General features: G+C 35.5%; 1 long non-coding RNA gene across 7 annotated transcripts; it reads right to left on the bottom strand.

Moving 5' to 3' along the window:
• Positions 1 to 5,243: 5,243 nt before the first annotated feature.
• On the bottom strand, positions 5,244 to 18,188 carry LOC127063333 (uncharacterized). Of its 7 annotated transcripts, none has more exons than XR_007781315.1 (7): positions 13,440 to 13,984; positions 13,079 to 13,179; positions 12,178 to 12,505; positions 11,664 to 11,788; positions 9,878 to 11,274; positions 6,063 to 9,613; positions 5,244 to 5,952 (listed from the first exon to the last, which is right to left on the bottom strand). It is a non-coding gene; the product is annotated as an uncharacterized LOC127063333 (long non-coding RNA). The 7 variants fall into 7 exon arrangements; XR_007781318.1 differs by lacking the exon at positions 5,244 to 5,952 and adding an exon at positions 17,772 to 18,188 and having other exon boundaries at positions 8,611 to 9,613; positions 13,440 to 13,765; XR_007781317.1 differs by lacking the exon at positions 5,244 to 5,952 and adding an exon at positions 16,723 to 17,706 and having other exon boundaries at positions 8,611 to 9,613; positions 13,440 to 16,136.
• Between the last annotated feature and the right edge of the window lie 3,730 nt (positions 18,189 to 21,918).

Below are 21,918 nucleotides of genomic sequence, written 5' to 3'. Positions count from 1 at the left end.
ACCGTGACTACTTGAAAGAAACGATGTTTGAAACGCGTCCTCTTTCGTCTTATCCGTCGACCCTTCGAACAGGAAAAGAAAAAAAGAGATGAAAAAGAAAAAAGGCTGTCTTGCCTCCTGGTTTTCTGGGGAGCCGTCGGTCGGCATCGCGTATCGACGAAGCGCATGTATAACAGAGTTCCCGATAATAATGGTACTTATTATGCCGCTACCATTTGCGGTCGATTCACCTGATGAGGACCATTCTCGTAGCGATAACGTTCAGGCAGTGCTGGAACCATAATCAACCGGTCGTCCAGGGCGGCTTGGATCTAAGTGACTCTCAAAGGTATACCCTTTTCTCAGGAGACTCCTCTCACTATCTCTCTCTCTCTTTCTCTCTCTCTCTCTCTCTCTCTCTCTCTCTCGGACTCCCTCTTTTCACCTCTTTCTCGACGGCTCATTCTACTTCCACTTGGCGATTCGGTGAGGCTCTGAAAAGTAAGAAGCACGGCCGGCAAGCTACGACGAGGCGCACGCCGTACGATGACTAATGGCAGACACCGTAAGTCACTTCACAAATTGAATTAAACGCGACTCCGAAACCGTGACGCGGCGCAAACAATCAGCGGACTATTCATCGCACGGCCTGTAGGAAGGCAGAGGAAAGCTCGAATCATTGTCTTCACCGCGGAAATCGAGATTCCTCGACGTTCGAGCTTCTTATTCTTATTTTTATTTTTATTCTTCTTCTTCTTCCTCCTCCTCCTCCTTTTATTTTTATTATTCTTCGTTGTCTTCTTCCTCTTCTTCTTTGTCGTTCGAACGAGTTACAAATTAAATAAGATAATGTACTACTTGACACATTATCAGAATTATTAATTGCGGTCTCCCTGTGTAAACACGGTAACCAGCGAACATGGTATCGAATACAAGCAACAAGAAGAAGAAGGGGAAGAAGAAGAAGAAGAAGAAGAAGAAGAGCAGTCGGCTTCGTTGAGAATGATAATTATCAGGCATATTAATTGACGTCCTTCCGGAACTTAATTTCATTCTGTCTCTCTCTCTCTCTCTTTCTCTTTTGAAGAACAAAATCCTCGACAACGTTTTAGTCTTTGTAGAGATTTCCTGAGAATTCTGTTTTAGTTAAGTCTTTTAAGATCATTAGTCAAGAATTATAATTACAATGGAAGCTTTATTCGGAAGTGAACGACGAATCGGATAATAAAAAATATTCGTCATCTTAACCTCTATTATATGTTTGAGAGGAAACGTATTATTTCATCCAATAAAAGAATAAAAGAATGAAAAACTTCTTAAAGCTTGGAAAGTACTATAATTTATATGAGTCTGTACGTACGTATGTATGTGTGTGCATATTTATCGCTTGATACGGATCTACCTTACAATAAGAATATTTTTACGCCCGTTAATCGTGCTCGATCTTCCGTCTAGCGGCGATCGATGATATATTAGAAGGTACGAAATGTTTCAGTACACCTACAATGCCTCGTGGACGGCCGATCCATCGTCAATGAACACGGGGATTACACTGCTAAATGAGATTCCAGCGGCAAAATCAAAGTGGCAGCAGGTGGCCAGGGCCACGGCCATCTTCCCCGCGGGATACGCCTTGGTGCCTGCATCGTTCTCGCATCTTCCGAAGACGCGCACCGTTCTTCTACCGCCATATTGCCGGAGAATGGCGGCTTCACTATTTTCTTCCACTACGTTTTCACGTTGTATACGGTGTTAGATCTTTTTCGAGCATCTCTCAAAACTATCTTTTACAATACTTACTTATATAACAGATGTTATCAATCATTAAAATTGAAAATTTGTTTTTACTTAAAACAAAAGAAAAAATGTTTAATTTGATTCATTTTAATATCGAAACGATTTGCTCCAAGTATTGCGTGTGTTTACTGTTTTCAGATATGTATATCTAGTTTTATTGTTTTATTGAAGACGAGAATAAATAGTTTACAAAGGTGTGATTATTTTTATATAAGTAATTTCTTCTAAATGCACGTTTAACCAATTTTGAAACGAAAATTCTATTTATCGTAGTTTTTCAATCGACACAATTATTATACTTTCACGTTTTCCCGAGGACTCCGACATTTTTTTCGTCCGACATTAGTAATTATTTTTCCACATGACCGAAGCGGTGGACTTCTAACAGGCAAGAGGGCTGGGCCGGATTGCGCCTTCAGCTGCTCAGAAGTGGCGTGGCAACCGGCGGAACCATTTTAACAGTTTCGACCATTTTCCCATTTTCTTCGTCTTTCGGATTTCGTGGACAGATATTAATCGTGTTGGACGATCATTTTTTAAAGGAAAAGAAAAGTTGGTAAATCTACCGCAGATGTTAGTAAAAATCGCTACGGACGTAGATTTCTTTCGGGAGGGTGAAGGGAGGACGGAGAACTGTTTTTTTATAATCTCCACTTTTTCGTCGATCAGCACAGTTTCTTCATTTCTACTTTATCATAAATAAGATATATATATATATATGTTGTTTTTGAAAATATATTTAAAATTTATAGCTTAAATACTTGTACGATCAAATTTATTTATTCCCCCTCCCCCAAAAAATGCGGCACTATACTTTTCTTGCTGTTTATCAATTTTTATCACGAAATTTTCACAATCAAACCAGTCAATAAGAAATTCCCTTTTTTGAAGAAATAACACGAACAAGACAAGTCGCCATATCGACGGAAACGATACGATGACAGCCATGCGAAGAAGATAGGCGTGAGTGCGCGTAAACTCGGCAAGCAATCTCAACGAGAAGGATCGAAAGGATTAACTGAAAACTGCATACGTGTCCGCAGATAGAGGACACGGGAGGACAAACAGCGTAAACTGGCTTCTCTTTGGGATACGACGAGCGAGCAAGAGCGAGTCATCATTAATATTATAGCTCAGGGGCGCTCATCTCTAGCTTCGTCCTCTTCTTCCTGTTCGATATGAGATTTATTTTGAGATGTAAGGTCATCATTTTATGTTTGCATCTATACCTTATAATTGTATCTGCAATTATTCCTCTTTTCATTATCCTTACAAATTTATTTCGATTAGTATAGTTGATTCGCTAAAGAAACTAATCAAATGGCTAATAAATATAATTAATTAATCTTTTTATTAGTAATCTACGAGTCTTATAACACCTAACAATTGTCTATAGATATTTGATTAGATATTATCTTTCTTTTCATTCCTTATTATATCTCGATGCTTACAGTGCTTGTCTCTAATATAATAAACGTTGTTTCCTTCTCTCGAATCTGGACCTACGGCACGGACATCATCTCGATGCTTCGTTCACCTTCATCTACGAACGAGATTCATTATTTATCTCCGATGCATCCAGAGGCCGAAAATTGATGAACGTTATGGTGGTCCTCGAAAAAGAAGAAGAAAAAGAAAAAGAACAAAAAGGAGCGTTATCTAGTTCCACGGCTTATGACAAAGGAAACGGCCTACTTTCCTCGAATGAGAAAGAGGAAAAAAAAATATTGGGTCCAGCGATGGAGGAGGTGTAAAACTCAACTGATCGCGTCCGGTTTGCAGCCGAACTCCTTCTTGCATCGTGCTAATTATATCGATAATGATTTATAACTACTCCGTATTTCTTGTACCTCTTTATCGGTTTTTTCTTGTTTCCTTTTTTTCTTTTCTTTTCATTTCTTTTCTTTTTTTTCTCTTTTTCTTTACACCCGACTACCCTTCTTCGTCTCTTTCTTTCCTTCCGATTCTAACGCGTGGCTATCCGATTAGTTTTCGTAAATTACATCGTTCTATATTCACGCGCTATACCAATGATTGATGAATCCGGCCGATTAACATTCCAGCCTGACACGCGGCTCTCATTAGTCCCTGACTTTATACCGCATCTTAAGAATACGAATCTTTAACTGTTTTATTAATAGCGCATGTATAGACTTTCCCTATCGAGAAAGGGAGGGGGCCGGGGAATGTATTAGATAAGTATTATTTGTAATAATGTTTAATCTTTTACTCGTTAGTACTGATTGTTAAAGACGTTGAGAACGATAAGCCGATATACGGTGTGTTTGATTTTAATCGACAGATACACTCGAAATCTTCTGGCTATGATGTTCAATCAAATTCAAAGTATTTATATCCAACGACGTTGTATTACTTAAATATATACACACATACATACAAATATATGTGTGTGCGTGTATATTCTCAATTAGTGGACGATTTTTTCGAGAAGAAGCGCCAACTTGAGAGAATGAATATAATAGTCGTCGATTGTATATGAAAAAAAAGGAAAAAGAAAAGAAAAATTTCCACGTTCTTATAGATTTCTTCCCATGTTGTCAGGAAAAGGTTGGGAATTCCATTATCGAAGGTAAAGCGACGCGATTAGGCGTCGTCACGCAAGAAAGGTGCCGCCATATAAAGAGAGATAAATTCGATCTCATTTATATCTGAAATGTATGGAAAAGAATGTCGCGGAGAGACGTAGCCGTGGTAGAAAGTTAAGAGGAAGGGTCGTTTCGGCCGATCAAGCCGTAGTTAAGCGTCGTCACGTCAAGAAGCTGACGAAAACGAAGGGAGTAGCGTGATAGGATGAGAAGGAAGGGGTAGAGAGATGGAGTCTGGTAAAACGAGCTTCGTTGAACGAGCCCTTTAACGTAAACAGTACATCCAGCGGCGAATTCGCGCCTCCACGTGACTGATGGCACCTCTTCGATCACTCGACGAACTCGGTGACTTTGGTATAACTATATATATATATACATATATGTACACACATATATTTATATATTACTACGTATAGAGGTATAGGCTATGCAAAGGCACGTCCAATACAAATCATGCTAATTCCGTATATGCCGCTCGTCTCGAAAAGAATATTCTCTGGTGTCAGCGGTCTCTCTTATTCAGGGACGTCCACCTCTTTCGACAATGACTGACTCTGTCAGTGAGTCGTCAAAGAATGACTCTCCCCTTCCATCCGACAAAAAGAAACAAACAAACTTCGTTAATTTATTTTTCTACCGAGTTTTATTATCCTTTAGGAACCTCTATTAATGTTTCTGAATTTAGCTCGTTAGTCGATTGCAAAGTAAAAGGATATTCGTAATTCAGATATTTTCCTTTGACAAATTTTCTTTGTAAACAAATAAATTCTATTAGAAAAATCTTATTTTTCTTTCTACAATAAACTAAAAGCATATCTAAACGTTTACTGTTTGTAATTATACAGTATAAAATTACTCTTACAAAGAGCTATGCAATACGTTATAATTACGAATGTTTCGATTCTTTCCTTTTTTGATCCCGATATCTTCCATGTTTTTCATTTTCGTTTAAATAAAAAGACGACGAGAAATATATTGCGAGACGGTGAGATACTCTTTTACCCTACGCCTTCCAATCTGATTGTCAATGGAGACGATACGACGAAGGCTAACCCTTTCACCGCGGGACTCCAGAGAGGCTACGACATAAAAGGATTCTAAAAATATATCGGTAGGCTGCTCGGCACTGGGTCTATGCAAAAATGGATTTCCGTTCTCCCGACGTCAGTTAGGATTATAAAATTATTGAAAAATTAATATCTCGAGTGGAAATACTTGTTATTGCTCCTCTCATTTTACGATCAAAGAACAACCAAAATTATAAATAATTAAATATTGCAATATACTTTATCCTTTATACAAAAAAAAATGTGAAAATAATTTGTGAAGGTTAAACAACAATAAATAATAATAGTTCCAAATTTCGTGCCACTTAACAAAAGCTGAAGAAGATCAGCAACGACCGCTGAAGATCGACGTACTTAACGAAGGCACAATAAATGAACCTGTATGGTACACTATAACTTTGACGATATTCTATCCACGAGTTCTCAATCCATCACACCACAAAGTTTGATCCAGTTTCCCAAGCACTTCTCTCCTCGAAGTCTTTCTAACAAGGGGCATATATCTAAGAGAAGAAAAAAAAGAAAGAAGAAGAGGAAAAACAAAGAAAAAGAAAAAGAAAGAAAAAAGAGAACTAAGAAGAAGAGAGACGGCAAAAATCGATAACTGGCATACCGTTGAAAGAATCCAAAATTCTTCTTACAACCTTTCCTCTTATGAATATAAGACCTTCCGAAGAGTTGGCTCGATCGATCGAGTTCTCGTCCTCGAGGTGATCGCAAGAGTAGCTTAGAAAAGTCTTAGAAAAGGCCATCGTATCGTCGTAAGAAAATAAAGAAAGAGAAAGAAAAATAAGGAGAAACCATTCCCCGCGGTTTCCTCGTGAAGTAAAACGTGTGAACGGCTTCCCTCCCCTCTCTTTACTCTTCTCTCCATTCCGCTATACCCCTCCACTTGGAACTGCTGTTACCCCTCTCACCCACTCTACCATTCTCTCTCTCTCTCTCTCTCTCTCTTTCCCTCTCTCTCTCTCTTTCTCTCTCTTTCTCTTAGCAAGCTCGTGTCACGCAAATCATTAATCTTCCTATGTTTTCTCGCGCACTCGGATGTGGATTTAGACTGGAGACTCTCTGCCGAGCGAGGATCTCTGAACGCGCGTAAACGTGTCCGAGCGTATCCGTTTGCTCGGTCAGCAGCACCAGCAGCACCAGCAGCATCATCATCATCCTTCTCGTCGTAGTCGTCTTCGTCGTAGTCGTCGTCGTCGTCGTCGTCGTCGTCGTCGTCGTCGTCGTTATTTTGTCTTTGTTGTCGTCGTTGATTCGGTGAGGGTGAGGTTTCTCGGCATCCAGAATGGCGAGTTCGCCGACGTGGACGTCCGGTGAAACGTCATGAGAGATTAGATCCACCGAACGATACTTATTTCATCTCTTCGAGAAAAGAAGATGAAAGAGGATTCACGAGATGAGAGAACTCACGATATACGTTCGTTTCGCAATGAAACGTTCGCTGGCTCGGTTGCTCGTTAACTTCGCTGCCGTTTGCTTATTTAACTTCTTATAACCGATTATTTCAACTGACAGCGTGTACGTATATACTATATATATACTTACCTATATACCTACATAAAGTACTTTTGCTTACTATATTCTCATCGAGATTACGCGAGGCCTTCGGACGTTTGTAAATAAGACGACTGACTGGATCGCGTCTATCGATATCGTCTTGTTAATTCCTTTCTCGATTTATCTGAGAACTTGTAACAATAATTTTTGCGTGTAAATTTTATTACTCGACCCAAGTATTTTCAATTATTCGACGTACAAGTAAATGTTATACTTTTTAACCGTTAAAGAATCGCGTAAAACAATTCGTTCTTGATTTAACGTTTTATCCTTATCGGTCTTCCTGCTTGCCTATGTATCTTGCATTATTAACTCGTTTGAAAAAGCCTATACCTACAAGCTAATGAATTCCTCTCTTGGTTCAGTATCGACTGAAAACTTCCTAGAATTTCGAAACAGGAACTTCATAAATATTCATTTTCATGAATGTGTCGAAGGAAATTATACGAACGAGAATGATAAGTTTCATATACATAGATACCTAAGTAAATACATATACATATATGTATATGCTAGTACCTATTTATTTGCAAATACGCATACCAATGAACATAAAATTTGCTTTATTTTTATTTAACTTTCGGCTTGCTTATAAGTGAACGCACCCGTACCGATGATTATTTTTTCACGGGTCATTGTGAAATCGTTTTTCTTTCTTTCTTTCTTTCTTTCTTTCTTTCTTCTTTCTTACTTTTTACTTTTTTCTTTATTCTTTTTTTTCGTTTCTTTTTATCCGATAGATTATGCGCCGCGTGAAAAGTGGGCAGTCCACTCATACGGTAATTATGCCTGTGTATGCACTTCATTAGCACTTAGGTAGGTACTAGGCGTTGCATAACCACCGCATGTCACTTTAATATGAGTACGATCAAAGATTAATGGACGTACCTTCACCGTTACAGAAGGATTCAAGAATTCACGTGCCTGTATCTAGAAAACGAAGATATACATACGTAACGGAAGAGGAAGAAGAAGAAGAAGGAGAAGAAGAAGAATAAGAAGAAGAAGAAGATTAAGAGGAAGATGAAGCCATGGATGCTTAGATCCTGTACCTTTCGTATCATTGACGTAAAATTTCTTAATTATACCCATCTATCGTAATATCCTGTCTGAATATTTTCTCTCTCTCCCTTTCTCTCTCTCTCTCTCTCTCTCTCTCTTTCTCTCTCTTTAAAATTACAATAAATTATCTATATATAAATTTTTTCGCGTTTATCTCTCATAGATTGATACAAAACAAATGAAAGTAAGATAATTATATAGACGTTTGTTATAAAAAAATTTACAAAATATTTCGATTTTGTTTGATTTGAAGCATTATCGATCGATCTAATCTAAGATTTTTGATATTAAAAATATTCTACAAGTTTTATATAATTATTTACAAAGAATGATATAAATTTTCTCCTGTTAACTCTTACGCAAGTATTTAAAAAGGATTAATTTAATTTTGAATCATCCTGTAGAAATTGCGAGAGGAATGTGCGAGCTAATGCCATGCATCTAAGCGTGGATGTGCAACGGGTCGCTAGTCATAACACAGTTCACCATCGACAGCATCCTGAGATGGGTGCACCAAGACCACGAAATTAATGACGATAATTCATTCCTATAGCTTCGGGACATTTCTCCTAACTATTGGAAGCTTTCACATACTGAAAATGCTTCGAAACGAATGCGAATGATTCATGAAACAAGTCATTTTACAAGGATCTTAGATCTGAACAGATACGAACGTAACTTATTCTATATGTAAATTCTTATTGCTCGACTACTTCTAGTTGTCAATATATTCGTGCGAAAAGTTATCCTTTTTCTCTTTCTCTTTTCTTTTTCTGTGCATGATGTGCTTTTTTTTGTTTCTTTTCATTATACATCTTTTTCTAATTATTTCCTAACTCATGTTAGCACACCACGAGTATCTACTTTTTTAATCGATCTTATCTTATCTTAGTACAAGTTAATAAATGCAACTTCGTTCTAACGAGTCGGTAAATGAGAATAGTTCTTTGTAGATAATATCGTTGCGATTATCTTTGTCTTTATAGACTCTCCTAATAACCCTTCCATGTACGTAATCGACGTATATAAATCGTTACAACATTAAAAATGATGTACGCTCGTTAAATTTATAAATACAAATTTTGTCGGAATAGTTAAATCGCAATATTTTATCGTAATAATGTCGTTGTCGATTAGAACCGAATAACATCGAATCATTAGCCGAGAAAATTAATACATACACACACAAATATATATAAAAAGAAAAGAAAGTTTTTTTTTTAATTTCGTAGAATAGAGACCACTGTAGCACTGTATGCACCACACAAACCTCTCTAGAACCGAATTTGTCGCCTCTTATCAAACAAATTCGGATCTACAGGGTAGATGTAGAGCATTAACTGGGCCTTTGTTTTAACGGCACATATCGTTTGTTACATTTAAGAAAAAGAAAATATTTAGATCATCGTCTATTCGCTTCGCACGTTATTTCCTATTTTCAAGTTATAACATATGTATATATTATATGTATACGTGTACGTGCCGGTTATTGACTTCTGTGTTGGCCCAGTGTTCGATCAGGAATCATCGTCCATTTACCTAAAAATGCATTACGTTAATATAATATAAAAATATGCTCGTAACATCATATCGCGTAATAACATACAAAATATATTTCGAGATAGTCTTCGAACCGTGACATGCAACGATACTCCTCTCAACCTCTTCACCATTCATTCTTATCACCAAAAGTTTATAAAATGATCTCGCAAATTTTCGTTAAAAGAACTCGTCTTTTATAATAAAATTAATATCATACGATTGAAGTTTTTTGTTAACTACGATATCCTAATAAAGACTTACGATTATAACAAAAATTGTAAAATTTCTGCTGAGATAATTATTTCTTATTGCATCGATCACAGTGGCATTACACATACTATCTATCTCGATATCGATTCTCAGCCAAAGATGATATTGGCAGCAGTTGAAATTGGCGATCTCACTAGCCCAGATCTTCTCTTCGTAGTGCCAAGTCATTCGAAAACAGACTCGCTTCGTCGAGTCATCCTACCATGATGCAGGGAGGGAGTTCGCTGTTATTAAACTCGCTGCTGAAATCAGATTCTAAAATCTTCGAGAATATCTTTGTTGTTAATATAGAAAGGAAACATATTGTATTATTGCGATAACTTAATCGCCCTACAATGGCCGCTTAATCAGTCATTTTACATATTCTATTATTCACGTATGCATATTTTTATTTTTTATTTCTTCTGACTGATATTTAAATGTCATTGATAAGAAATGAAATACTAATTTGTAAGAAGATGATAATAAGTGAATCGATATCTTCGTAAAAAATGTGAATTTCGTTTTGTCGATTGTAAAGTACAGTATTATCATTTATTACAAAAATTTCGAACTTCGTTTTCGTTATGTAATAACGATTAATAACGTTATGGAAACCCAATTTACTCGCATTATTCGATATTAATTTTTTTCATTAACTAATTAGAGACATGTAAAAATAGTTTTGATTTTGTATCAAAGTTATTCTCATGTATACGCAGATTAGATAAAAATTGTATTCTTTCGATAAATCGTTTGTCTGTCGACTTAATAAACGCATCCATTCATTTCTTTTTTGTATCTAAATCCCTTTTAAATATATTTCTTTCGTAAAGAAGAGCATAATCTGGACCTGAAAAACAAAACTGGTTAAATAAAATTGTAAAGAAACGATCAACAATCAAGTATTAAAACGTCTTTAAAGTAGTTCAAATTTTATAAAGGAAGACCTAAATTTAACAGATAACAAGTACTTGTTATTTTTCGAAAATAAATTATCTATGAACAAAAGAAACTCACCGACTGTACCGACCTATCTCAATGAATAGAATATAATGGGAGGTTAAAATATTAGGTCTGTTTTATTTGATGCTTAAGATTCACCGTTAAAGATAAACCCTGTTATGTCACTTGGCACACTTTCGTGATTGTTATATCGTAGCGGAGTATCTTAGTGACAATAATCACATCACGCCTTGCACTACCAATGATGATTGATGCTCGGCCCTGAGATCGAAACCACCTGAGCGTTAACGGCCCAAGGATGACACAGCTGATCGTAGCAAGGTCGGCTTCTCCATCATGTTCTTTCCTTTTCTCTTTCTTGAACGGCTCGTTTTATATACCGTGCCGTAACGCACCTTGCACTTCCAGGTCACTTGGTCATATCTTGTCTTCCGTTCGTTCACCTGAAATTAATACGTAGTCAGTACCATACAGCAATAGATATACATATATATCGATATCGCAAATAAAATTTCTTGTCAATACAATCGTTCAGAAAAAAAAGAAAATCATCCTTTTGACACGTACATATGAACAATTTTTCTGAGCAATCGATTGTTAATCATAAATAATAATAATAATAATAATCACGATGTGCAAGTCATTGAAATGTCTAATCGGAAGAGTATCTTAATTGGTTGATATAATCCTCCAAAGAGGAGAATATACAATAGAGTATTGCTTTCAAAAGTATTGACACGGTTTCTCTTGTCATAATATTACTTTTTGTCGCATTTATTTTAAGCACAATTGTCAACTTCAACAGATTATCCATCTTATAACAGCAACCTACCTTTTCTAGCCAAGTTAATCCCTTTTAAACCACCCTCGAATACTCATTGGGATTAACGCAAATTAAGCTCCCTGAGACTTGGACTAAGTCTTGGTCTAAACAGCAAGGCGGTCAATATTACGATCCTAAACACACAAACTCGTAAAAACAAACAAAGTCGAAAGTAAGAAACTGATCATACTTAGCTTACTGAAATACTTTTCATTCCTTCATCGTTTTTACAATATCGTTAAACACATAAAAACAACATATTCTTATCGATAAACCAAAATATTAACTTTGAAATTCGCGCGTTACTACGTGATTCGTCGATACTACCGACATCTGATTGGATTCACCTCGTGATTTTAACCAATTCTATGCTAAAATCCGATTGATTTCTCGATGTTTTTTCAAAAGAATTATGATCATTTTCAATGAACGATCGTTCCCTAATAGTCGAGAAATACTTTTTTGATAAATTTTATATTAACCCTCGTATCGATCGAAGAATAACATAGTTGGTTATACTCACTCGAAAAAGCAGGTGAATCACGATTCCTTCCCTAGGGAGAAGTCTAGAGGAGCCAATGAGCGAGGGTCCTCGTTAAAGCGACGCCGACGGTGGGACGGCAGTCGGAGTTTTGCAGGTCAAGGGCCTTCCTCCTATCGACCCGGCAACGGCTATCCGCCCCCACGACGCCATTATTTGATGGCTGCGTCTGTATATCTGTACGTATACTTCTCTCTCCCTCTTTCTCTCTCTCCAACTCTCTTTCACACACATACACGCACACAGATACTCTCTTAATGTCAGCTACTATATCCACCACTATCGTTCTCTTCGTCTTCTCTTCGTCCCCCTGAGCACATAATTTTGCGTATTAGGATCGTTTCACGGCTCACGCTCAAACTTTTCTACCACTCGAGCATGAAACTGGAAGCTAGAGCTTATATAGAGAGTTTGGAAGAGCGAGCAGGAATTACACCCAGGAGATAGATTATACTCAGGAATGTATAGTATTAATTACCTCTGAGAATATATCGACTACTTTATATTGCTTATTAGTTATTATATAATTCAAACGTTCTTCGTTGTTAGAAAATTTCATTTCATTAAGTCTTACAAGAAGACAATTCTTTTCTTTTCTTCTTTTTTCTTTGTTCCTTCTTTTTTATGAAGTTAGAAATTGTTAGAAAAATGAATACGTTAGAAGAAAAATAAAATTAAAATAAAGTAGTTAAATTATGAAGAAATAGTTATTTTTTTTGCGTAGCACGTATTTTACGACCGAGAATATTAAATAATTATCATTTCTATGAAACTACGAAATACTAAACTATCTTGTGCATTACGAAGCAAAAACGTGAGATCGTCGACTTTCTGTACTGTACGTATAACGGATAAAATGCATCCCGCAACATGACTTACGTACTTCTTGAATGAACGTTCGATGAATGCATGGTAGGTAAGAAGACGCGTTCTACATCGATGGTATCCTGCTTGATCGAGTCATTGAATCCATTCTCGTCATTCCTGTTTTGTAAAGAAAAAGTTCTTACATTAATTTTACATGAACAATTTCTATGATAAATAATTATTAGATGACTTTCAACGATCGACACACACACACACACACACATATATACCCGGTGTTCAAAATAACACGACACAATAAATAGTTTGTTGAATATTCGAAAGATTGTTAAAATAATCGAGACAAAGTTGCAAAATTTTACATTTTTTCTCGTTGTTGTTTAAGAAAAATAAAAGTTTAATCTAAAAATATAATTTACATCGATTTCCGTCGAATCGAAGGTCGCCGGGTCACTCTCTCTGCTACAAAGAGAAACGACACTCGTTCTAAAGTCTCGTTTCATGGCCGGAGGGGCAGCGAGCCGACGAGTAAACCAATAAACGAGGCTACCATCTGCTTGCCAGCCGGTATCTTTCTTCGTCCCTCTCTTTTCATCGTGTATCCGTCCGTCTCTCGTTCGTTCGTTGCTTTTCGTTCCTTTGCTCCTCTGTCCATTTTCTTCCCTCTTTTCTCTTTCTCTCTCTCACTCTCTTTCTCTATCTCTCTTACTCTCCTTCACAAATCGGGGGACCATTTTATTCGCTTCTAAAATGAAATCCAAACAAAAGCTAAGCATCCACGCGTAACTCGTTTACAGACATATAAATGTATATATCTGTATATATATATTTTTTCTGTCTTACTCATTATTCAATCAATTTAGTGAGTAAACAAAAAAAAAATTATTCGAAATAAACATTGATTTTTATTTTTTACTTTAAAATGCGACTTGTCTTTATGTAATATTATTAGTTTTACGAGAAGGAAAGGAAAGAGAAAATTTGGCTTCGCAATAAATCGAGGAATTTGGGAATATCACGAGGGTCGATCGGTAAAACGAAGGTCTCGAACGAAGGAACGAACGCCATTACCTGGGACTTCTATGGGCTTACCTGACTGAATCCCCGAAAAAGAATGGAAAAAAAGAAAGTTGAAGGTATAGTATCAGGTCAGTTTTTGTGATTTATAGCCATTATAAAATGGCGATGAGGGAATGATTTTCTTTTGCTGACTCTAACCCAACATCAGTTTTCTCTTTCTATTTCTGTTTAAACAGTTTCGACTTTGTATTACTTGTTATTCTTATTAAACATTTAACAGTTAATAATAATTAATCAATTCATTGTCATTGTTTGAAATGTATGGATTGCTAATCATCACCATAAAGTATGCTACAGAACGATAATTATCCTGTTATCGTTTAAACGTTGTAATATTTATAATTTGTAGTTAACAGAACGCTATAAATTAATTTGTTATCGTTGCAATAAGTTACTGTTCTTCTATTGAATTCAATTCTTCCAAAGTTGATAATAAAATCTATAGATATTCACAATAAAGGGAGTTTAAACAATTGTGGGAATCGGTCTATATCAACTAAGCGGAGCATAAGAGATTAACAAGGGCTCATCACCGACTCTCCTCCCATTTACGTGCAGCATCAAATGACGTCACTTCTCGCGGAAACGCGTTAGTTTATGATAGTTGGTGTATTAATTCGACGCTATACAACCTCGCGAAATTACATCGCGCATTGCCGTGAATAGAAGCGAAAAGAGATAAATTTCGCGACGGAAAACGCCCGTTATTTCGTTTGAAATGAAAGAATGATACTCATGTAATGGCATTCCGGCTTCGTGCGATTCTTTATGAATGTATTCGTGCTTGTACCTTCACAACGATTCTGTAATTTTAATGAACATTTATCTTAGCCTACTTCGTTAAATGGAAAACGATCAAATGTTTCATTTTGTGAAATCTGAAATGAACGATAATGCTTGTTAAATATTTACCGATATTCCACTCTATAATTTATTTTCGAAATGAAACATTTAAATTATGGAATTCATATACAAGGTGACTCATTAGTTCTAGACATGGAAAAGTATTGGAAGAAGATATGATTTACAAATGTAACTTTTTGTTATTTTTAATATACTTTCTTGTAAAGTTGAAATTAATGAACCTATTGTAGATAATCGAATTAAAAGTTAAATCTCCTCTATAATTGAAAGTATAAACGATCGACTTAATCGAATGATTAATATCTGATCATCTTTTTTGGTTGTCTAATAAACGAACTAACGTGTTTCAAAGTTCAGTAAAAATATGTAAAACGTTCGAGCGTGTAAATGACGATCGGTAGTTCCTTGTTAATTCTTACAGGAACTACGGTAGCTTTGCTTCTTAACTATCAAGCAACACGGACACAACATCGATCATCCAATGCTTTGTCGCGTCATGCTACATCTTGTCCATTCACCTATCGATTCATAATATGGCTCCTGTCAGTGCGTATTAACTAATAACTCGCTTGAAAAAAAAAGGCTACGAGAACTCGCAATTTAGCTTTCTTATCTTCTATCATTGAATTTATACTCTTACTTGTCACTTTTTTAGATAATTAAAATCATTCTAGAGATTAGATATAAATAATAATAGTTTTAAAAGGCAATGATATGACGAATAATTGTTAATAGAAACGGAGTAATATAGATTAATACTAAAAGAAATATTATTCGTATTTGCTGATTAGAATATCTTTATCTAACTCTTTTTTTTTCAATCTTCTAGTAAAACTAAAAAAATCAGAACAAACGATGTTAACGCTAATAATTTTAGTATTACGAAAAAGATAATATATGTTTCTTATATAATGCATGAAGTAATTACAAGATTAGACAATTTTTATCGAAATTCGAATCTTTAGAGAAATCGACTGGAATAATATTATCGTTTAACGTAATGAAATTTTATGACTGGTTTTTCGAGAAATAGCTACGACTTTCTTCGGTCGTTTAAACAGCGAGTTTAGGGATCGGAAAGTTAGATGTGGAACGTGGGCTGAGTAAGTCCTTGATTAAAGTCGTAGCCGGTTTCCCTCCTGTAAACGGCTACGACTAAGAACATCGTCTTTCTGAAAATCATTACGGAACTTCTGATTAAGAATTCGCAAGAATGTCGATTCGAAATGATCACTGGGATCATTTGATTAAACGATAGAATAGCTGCATGTTATTATTGAATGTAAATGTATGAATAATAACGATAAAGAAAAATGTACAAATTTATCATAACACAATTTATCTCAAACGGAATACAACTTGCACGCTGTTATAACTTGGATGAAACAAAATTAGAGAAACATCGACGGGTACAAAGAATTGAAGTAGATTTAGTAGATCATTTAGTAAATCATATTAGATTACGAAATAGAATAGAAAATGTTAGGAAATAAAGATAATTTCATTCGATAGAATGCGTATATTTTATCTTCTTTTTTCTACACGTAGAAAAATATTAAATTGTGACATAAACTGACTTAGTTACGTAAAAATAGAATGAATTATTTTTATTCCAGTTTTCTATGCCGATATACTAATTATCTCGATCACTATACATACTAATTAAATATCTCGATAAAAAAAGATATTTCTTATCGTATATCATTTCTTACAAAACAAGTTCAAAGAACATCGTTTTGAATTTAAATAATCTCTTACCAGTTTATTCGATTTCCTTCGTATAATGAGTTACCAAAAAAAAGGGAAAGAAAAAAGTATACACTTGGAAAACACTTAAAACACATCGTTGTGACGTTCGAGGAAAGCGTGTTGTAAACATGGAAGATCACGCACGAGGATAAAAAAACTAAAAAAAAGAAGCGAGGAAGAAACGGGACGCTTTGAGATCGAATTCGCTGGACCAGGATTAATTGTCTTTTTATCAAAAGAAAATAAAAAAACGGAAAAAGAAAAAATAGGAAGGTATGATAATGAAATCGTGCTTGACAATCGTCGAAAAAGAGACTCGACGTGTATTTACGGGCGTTACGAAATGGCACCTAGTCGCAAGAGAGGTAGAAGAACACTGTGCAAATCGATCGGCGTCGGAGTACCCGCCAGATTACTCGAGTATTCGTACGAGTACCGAAATTCACCGATAATGGAGCCACCGTCGGCAACGTGGCCGCCGATAGTAGTTCTTATATTCCAACTACAAACCAGAAAACGCGCGCTGAGCCGGCTTTAACGACCCACCACGCTCTGTGTGATCCTATCTGCTCTTGGTTTCTTTCTACTGCGTTCTTCTACATATGTGTATGTATATGCGTACATGGACGAGACGCGGTTACATTTCTCGCGACTCGACGAGAATGCCGCGCGCGCGCGCACACGTGTATCAATACATACCGTCGAATTCTCTTGACAATGTCGCGAGAAAATATGTCGTCGAAACTTTCGATCTCCGCCCTAAACCTATTCTCGCCGATGAATTTTATTTTTTGGGATATATCAAATTAAATTAATCGTATGAATAATTTGCGATTGGATGTATTAAGAAAGGATGTTTGATTTTAATTTTAAACGATAGCTCGGAGTTTTTTACTTCGTTAAAATAATGTAAATTTTAGTATGAGATTATGATAATTAACACAGACGAAGCATGTAAATAAGACGACGGTGAGATGAAATTGTCGATGATTATGATTAGAAAAGGAAAGTTTGATATAATCGAATAAAGATGATTAGAAGATAAATAAAATTCTTACCATTTATATTCTTCTACCTCAGAAGTTCGAGGAATATCGAGTCGAACACTAATCGCCATTGCAATCTTCCATATCGAAATTCTTCCCATTGAACTGCGCTTTTCTCTCTTCGTCTTTGAAATCAGAAGCGAACGTAGGATTCTATATGATTTTTCTGGAGTGACTGCTGAATTTCCTCGTGGAGTTTTATTGACGTAACGGAAGAACACTGAAAGCGTCAACTGTAACGAGTCGTCGAGTCTGCGTCAAAAGGAGATGGAAAATGCGCACGGAAAACGGCGCTGGGCGTCACCATCGTTGGGGATGAAAGCACCCGAGTGGCTTCGAGGGATGCTGCATGTTACTGATGGTGGGGATGAAAGGAGGGAACTTATAGCTTTGAAAGGAACCTCTACTAGCTTTCTGTTGACCTGATCTCTTCTAGGACGGAACGTGAACTAACTTCATTCGCAGCGTTCTCTTCCATATATGTATATAAATATTATCTGATATCTCTTGTGTATACGTTTAAAAACTCGGATATTTACCATCGAATGTTCATTCTTCTAATTCCTTATTTGTTCATAAGATCAATCAATGGTAAGATATACCATCATTAATTTTCATTATTATTTTCTTAATTATAGACAAATAAAAAACGTAAGATATTTTGCATATTTATTAGTTTTGCATTATATTGGTATATTTATATTTTGTGTTACTTTCAACTTTCCATAATTCAAATATCTACATTGATTTATTTTTTCATTATCAGAAATAAAGTTTCAAGGTTTTTATGTAATATAAAATATAAAATAGTATCTTTATATTTTAGTATTGTGTGTCGATAATATATCAGATGTTGGTACAAGCATTGAAATAGCAAAAATCGAAACCAAACCATATTATTGCAGGTAATCACCGACTGCCGGTAAATGAAATCAACAGATAAAACAATTTTGTATCAGTCGGCAAAGTAGATGCTATCGTACAATAACCTTATGCAATTTGCCAACAGATGGCAACGCAAGCGATTCGTTTTTACAATTAAAAACTGATTTCTATTTTTAAGATTGTGCATCACCTTTTTTTCCGAAACGTGTGACTTTAGGGATAAATACAAAAGAAATATGAACTGCAGACACTGTAGTTAGAGAAACACTGTGTTCATTATGAGTCTATCATATTTATGAACCTATAAATGAATTTATCCCTTGATGATCGAGATTAGTGTAGAAGAAGAGAAAAAGAAAAAGAAAATAAAATAGAGACAGAACATGCGCGCACGCGACAACGATGGAATTCTGAACGTGAGAGATGGACATATTGAATATTGTTTAAATCGACCGAAACCAAAATAAAAAAAATCGAGCTCCATTTTTTCCAATTGAAAGAAGGAGATCCACCCAAGACTCCTTTCAAGGGCCCATACTCATGGGTTCCATCCGATACTTATAAATAATAATTAATAAGATTAGGTAAAAATAAATAGAAAAAACGGCACACATAATTGGGATAGAAACATTTTCTATGCGTTTCTTCAAGAAATTATTTCAGAATTCTAATATATCGAATACATTTATCTATTGAAGTATGATAACCAATGTAAAACTGATGTATTTTGATGTTTAGTTGGAATTAGATTGAAAAGATATTCTTCAAATACGCAACCGTTCGCTCAGTAATACTTGCATATCATAAGATTTCGATATACTGCTGGTACTACCAACTCAAGTCTCACCACGCGGAGGTTGCTGCATCTGGAGACTCATTTATGGCCTACAAAAATTTGAACCGGTGCAGTAACATACACTATTATTTGAATCTTAGATGTTCGGAGATCTTCTATGTATGCTAGTCGAAAATGCAAAAGAAAACTGATTACTTAAATGTCAAAGTCACTTCAACGCTTCTTTTTAATTAGATTATTTGAAAGCAATGTCCCCGAGTTCGAAATTTAGATATTAAATTAAAATTATTTTATTTTTAACGTATGTTATGGTTTACACTATTTTATTAGGGTTTATTATCAACTATAATATAGATATCAATAACTTAATATCATGCAAATTTCTTGAAATATTTCTAATGCATAATTAATTCCTACGCCACTGTAATAACCTGCAGGTGGTCGTTACTGACGCGTGTCGAGCTCCACCTTTTGGTAGGCTTACCAAGAAAGGTCCTCCTCTCGTCACGATCAACCCCCACTTTTTCTTGACACAATTTGATTCATGATGGCTGCGATGCGATACGTGCGCCATCGTACCCGCAACATTACAAGTTTACATCGCTATTTTTTACGATCGATAAAGCAGAATATATAAATTTCTACAATTTTATTACCGATTGAGCAATTGGACATGTATTGTTGCAGTTGTATAATTATAGATGGCAAGCTTTTAAAATGATATCTTAGGAACTATATGGATAGCTATTCAATATTTTATTAAATAAAATTTCTAATGGTGTTATATTAATATTTAAAAACTCTTTTTTTAAAAAATTATTTATGGTATATACATATATATATATATATATTATTTTATTATTTATTATTTATTATATCAACTATGAATTTTTAAGTGTAACGCTATTTTACATACATATTTCTTAAATTAATACAAGCATTTAGCAACAAATTCTATAGAATCCTATTACTTCATTACTTCACGATAATAACAATCGCATCAATTTTGCAATCGTTCATAGGACAAGAAAACAGCCGTCAGTCGCGATCAAGTCGCGTTATATTCGTTTTCGCGCCCATTATTCCCATTGTCTCGAGTTTTATCTAACCCACGAGCTCCCATGGGGTCAGTATCGTAGGATATGTAACTGACATCGGACAAGGTAGAAGCATGTTTCTTTCTTCATTGAAGATGACGTCAACTGAACCTTCACAAGACGTTCGCTGTCTGTTCAAATTCCGTTACTAAATTCTATTACCGTAAAAATATTGTAGAAATAGACGAAAAAGGAATAAAAAGATGATATCGTTTTAAGAAATAAATAAAAATATGTTTTTTTTTTGTATTTTACTAAATAACTTAATGTAATAAATTTCATTTTAACGTAGTTGCTCATCATTTTATAGATATTTATGTTTTATATTGATTGTTAATATTTTCTAATCGAATTAAATAAAAAATTGTTCATTTTTACTATGACATTTATGAATGTGTCTGAAAAAAGATAAGGTGACGAAAGCGTTGAAGCTTCGATAACACGTGGATCGATATAGTTGGAGCATCTTAGAAAAATAAATGATACAATGGCCGCAGTTGTTCCGGCTCGAAGGTGGGTTGAATTCTCGTACTTCTCTTCGCCTTGGAAGCTGCTGCCAAATCTCAGCCCTTCGCTACTCGCGTGATTGATATCTGCCTTCCCTTTTTCCTTTATCCATACAATTCGCATTGTGCGCCGAAGAAACTATTTCGTTTTACTTCTGTTTTACGGCTTATCCGAAACTTCCTTTTGCCAGAGACGGATTATTTCTGCTTACGATTATTTAAAAAAAGAAAAAGAAAACAGAAAAAAATACTTTATCATCGAATAATTTTGTCGAAAAAATTAAAATACTAATCGAATTTTTTTAACAAATATTCCATATTAATTTCTACTGATTACATTCAGTCTATCGGCTGTGTATCACTAAATACGTAAATACACTTACTACTTTTACGACAATATCGTAGAAACGTTCGATCGATGTCATTTCCAAAAAAAGCACATCCTCTAATAAGTGAAACTCTGCAATAAAAAAATATAATCCTCGAACGAGATGGACATAGTCAAGGGAAACAGTGGATCGCTTAGCGGACAGCTTTCAGTTCTATGTTGAGGAAGAACGAGTGACAGGTTAGGACAAAGAGGAAGCGAATAGAAGAACGAACAGCACCCTTGCGAACGTCGTCGCTTTCTTTTTACTCCGTGGCTACGTTAGAGCCTGAGGCGAGCAGAACTATTACAATTCACGGTGCGGTGAAACGCACCGTTCTACGCTTTCTCTTTCTCTCTCTCTCTCTCTCTCTCTTTTTCTCTCTCTTTCTCTTTCTCTCTCTCTCTCTCCCTCTCTCTCTTTCACTCTCTCACACTCTTCGAATGCTGATGGTGATGGTGGTGGTGCTCGTCTCAGCCCTCCTCGTCTCACCGTGCTGCTCTCGCG

This window comes from Vespula vulgaris, chromosome 4 (genome assembly GCF_905475345.1).
Source record: "Vespula vulgaris chromosome 4, iyVesVulg1.1, whole genome shotgun sequence".
Lineage (NCBI taxonomy): Eukaryota > Metazoa > Arthropoda > Insecta > Hymenoptera > Vespidae > Vespula > Vespula vulgaris.
Note: the sequence above shows the minus strand (reverse complement) of the source record. Positions and strands in the feature narration are given on the sequence as shown.